The following is a 4,130-nucleotide window of genomic DNA, read 5'->3' as shown; positions in this document are numbered from 1 at the left end:
GATCAGCATTGAGTCAATATTATCGTGCATGGTGGCAGGAAGGTGACTCACTCTAGTGCCCTGCAATCAGCTGAACATTTCGCTCTCCTTCGGCCAAGCCTCAGCCCAACTACACAAAAAATTACAAGTCTTTTCCCGAGTTTGGCAATTCAAAATGCCCGTATCCAAAGTCCTCTCCTGGTCCTCCCAGATACGGGTAGCTATGTGTCCTAGAAAGCTAGGAATCACACTCCCGTCTACAGGTCCCCTTGCCACCTCACCCCTCACCACCCAAGAATCATTAACGGCCCTCGACCGTTTTCTGCTTACCGCAAACATAGTGGACGCAGATGATGTGCAGATCTACTAACAAATCTACCATCTCTACCTTTACGCACATTTACCATATGCGTCTCTTACACATCATCAAGCCTCTAACTGAATGGACTGTAATCATCATATGGTCCACTCTGATTGTCCACATCCTCATCTGCATCCTCCTCCTCCTCACCATCATCATCTTCATCCTCCTCAGGATGGTGAACCCGTTCTCTGCGAGCCGAAGCCGAAATACCACGGGATCTAACGTGTCTGGGCCCCGAGCTCTCCATTGAGTAGTTTCTACTTCTAATAACTTCCATACTCTTCCCCGCACCAGGTCGAAAATGCGATACCTAACTCCATTAAAAAAAAAATAACTAACCAAAAAAAAATCAAATAAACAAAAACAAATACTAACAAATTGACATAAAAAAAAATAACAGAACACTGAAAAAAATATAAAAAAAAAATACACAAAAAGAAAAAAAAAATAACCAAAACATACAAAATATATATAAACATAAAAAAATACAACAAATTTGAAAAAAAAAAAATAAAAATTAACAAAAAAATATACAAAAAAATAAACAAAATTTATACAAAAAAATTGGAAAAAAAAATATAAACATAAACAAAAAAAACAAAAATTCTGAATTTTTTTTTTTACAGAAAACTGAAAAAAAAATATAAACATAAACAAAAAAAACAAAAAAAAAAAAGGGAGGTGGCATCCCAGCCAGCCGCCAACCCCACGGCGGCAGCGGCTAGGCTGGACGCCAAGGCCACGGCGGCAGCGTCCTCGCAAGCGCCACCACCGTGGCCTTGGCGTCCTGACCAGCCGCCGTTGCTGTGAGGCTGGCGTCAGGCTTGGGCGCCGCCACCGTGGCCACGACATCCTGGCCAGGCGCCCCGCCCTATTCGAGTTTTTTTTTTTTTTTTTTTTTTTTTTTTTTTTTTTTTTTTTAAATTACCTTGCCACTGTGTGACTGCCTTCCCTCGGCTTCCGCCGCCGCCAATTCCTTGCCTTGCCGCCTCGACATTGTCGTAGATTGAAATTTTTTTTTTAGAGAGAAGTGAGAGTAGAGAGTAGAGAGAAGATGAGTTTTTTTTTTTTTTTTTTAACAAATAAGGGCAAAAGTGTCAATCCACCTACTATTTTTTGGGCTTTTTGTAGAGATTTGCGGGTGATATTTAGCAGTTCACTATAAAAACTCAAATAGTTAGGTAGTCAGGTGGTGTAGATTTCGACCACGGAAAATTTATATGTATTTGACGTATGTTTTGTTTTTCTTAACACCTAAAAAATGAATACTCACTTCATATTCTATTAACTCTACGGTTTTATTTTATTTTTTTTTATTATTTTTTTTTGGTGTAGGCATATTTTATTACTTATTCCATTTTTCTTTTCAGAAGCCTTTCACAATATTTTATTAATTTCTTCTATTCTAGTGGACCTCCAACTATTATACTTTGAATTTGTCTTCTTCTAACCATTCTACTTTACTCTCCAACCAACCCAAATTTCTTCATATTATTACTTTATATTTTTTTCTCCTAAATTTTGCGTATGGAGAAATGAAGCAAGTACTCTGTAATAAAATACGGAGAGAGTAAGAAGTAGACTTGATCACATTGAGCCCAACCCGATTTTGGGCAAAATTTTCTAGCCCAACCTGTTTAAAAAAAGTTTGGACGGGCTTCGAAAAACGATTTTATGGAGTTTTAGTTGTTTTTTTTTTTTCTTGGCCCGAAATTAGCCTGAAAAGCCCGAATGACCCGACTAGTTTGGACGGTTTGGACGGGTTCAAACACATTGGCTTGGCCCGAGGATTGGGCAACTTTTTTTGGCATCGGCCGGCCTAGCCCGCCCAATGATCACCTCTAATAAGAAGTCAACTTGTCTACAGTTTATTCCCTTTTGCCATTGTCACGAAATTACATTGCTGCCCTTGTGTGTGAGCTGTTGTTGTCTTACCCTTGCCCTTTCTTCCTCAAATCCTCACTCCCTTTTGTTTTACTTTTCTGAAGTTCATTGCTCTTTGTCCCATCATCTCAGTTTCTCTTTGACACCCGAAGAAGCCTAACAACATTAAGCTCTATGTTAGGAGGGTGTTCATCATGGACAACTGTGAGGAGCTCATCCCAGAGTACCTCAGCTTTGTCAGGGGTGTTGTTGACTCTGATGACCTTCCACTCAACAGAACAAGATTTTGAAGGTGATCAGGAAGAATTTGGTGAAGAAATGCATTGAAATGTTCAATGAAATCGCAGAGAACAAGGATGATTACAAGAAGTTCTATGAGGCCTTTTCGAAGAACATTGAATTGGGTGTCCATGAGGATAGCCAAAACAGGTCTAAGTTGGATGATATTCTACGATACCACTCAACTAACAGTGTTGAGGAGATGACTAGCCTCAAGGATTGTGTCACAAGAATGAAGGAAGGTCAGAAAGACATCTACTACATCACTGGTGAAAGCAAAAAGGCTGTCGAAAACTCCCCGTTTTTGGAGAAGCTCAAGAAGAGGGGTTATGAAGTGCTGTACATGGTTGATGCTATGGATGAGTATGCAGTTGGGAAATTAAAGGAGTATGCGGGCAAGAAACTTGTCTGTGCTACCAAGGAAGGGTTGAAGCTTGACGATGAAACTGAGGAAGAAAGAAGCGAGAAGAAAAGAAGCAGTCATTTGAGAATTTGTGCAAGGTGAATCTCATCCTATTTTTTTAGGGAAAAAGAAAATACTTTATGTTACTTTTAAATTTGCAAATATGAAATTAAAAAGGTGTCTTCCCAATTTGACGATAAAAGATTCTATAGGTATATTTGTGTCATAATACGTTTTGCTTCTTTTATGTATTTCTTTTACTGTAATTTAATATGTATTACAATATATGTTTTTTTTTTATTTTTTTTTATTTTTTATTTTTTATTTATTTATGAAAAAGTAGTATTGTGAGATTTTTTTATTTTTTAGTGAGACTTGTTCATCTCCATGCTGATAGCACTTCTATTCTAATTTTGAAAATAAAGCAACACAATTTTATCATTAATCTATTATGTTTAATTTAGAATAATTGTGTAAAGAACAACTTATATAGTTTGGTATTGACTGACACTCCTCAGATGATAAGTATGAAGCATTTAAGTTATATTATAAGACCCCTTTGTTTTAAGGCACTAAACCACTTCATGAAACAAAGTATAGTAGCCATTGTCAATATGTAGAATGAAGTGTAGCGTTTAGTGTCTCCATAGGTTATACACTTATACTCCTGACAAAAATGGACTAGCATTGCACATATTTTAACGTTTTTTTTTTTTGCTGCTTGTTCTATTTTACAGATATTGGCCTTGCAGCAAATTATCATGTGCACATCTGAAGCATGGTTTTTGGAGGATAAGCAACTTGAGACAAAGGTACCTTACTTTATCTTTGGTTCTTTTTAAAGTAGGTGTCATGTACACTTTGTATATTCTAAGAAGTATATTTTATATATTTGCAAGTACATTTTTGTCTATCTTGCGCACACTCGTATATATTAATACGTTTATATCTAGATACATGTATGTATAAACATAAATACCCCCTACCCTGTCATGTGATGTGCATGTGTTCTGAAAATGCAAGCACACAACAGAGGGAGTGATTGCAATACAAAAAAGACAGAAAATTCAACGTGTCCTTTAAATTGGGTCCAATAACATTCATCGAAATTATTGGTTATAATGAAAAAGGACTTATTGAACATATACAAAAGCTAGTAGGGGTATGCACAATTTGCTCAGGACCGGAATGGATTGGACCCTGATACGGATAGGACCAAGG

At 37.0% G+C, this 4,130-nt stretch overlaps 1 pseudogene; it reads left to right on the top strand.

Moving 5' to 3' along the window:
• The first annotated feature begins 1,128 nt into the window (after nucleotides 1–1,128).
• Nucleotides 1,129–3,381, top strand: LOC110710284 (annotated as a pseudogene).
• The last annotated feature ends 749 nt before the right edge of the window (nucleotides 3,382–4,130 follow it).

The sequence above is a fragment of the Chenopodium quinoa genome, unplaced genomic scaffold (genome assembly GCF_001683475.1).
Source record: "Chenopodium quinoa cultivar QQ74 unplaced genomic scaffold, ASM168347v1, whole genome shotgun sequence".
Taxonomy (NCBI): domain Eukaryota; kingdom Viridiplantae; phylum Streptophyta; class Magnoliopsida; order Caryophyllales; family Amaranthaceae; genus Chenopodium; species Chenopodium quinoa.
This window is presented reverse-complemented; position numbering and strand designations above follow the sequence as displayed.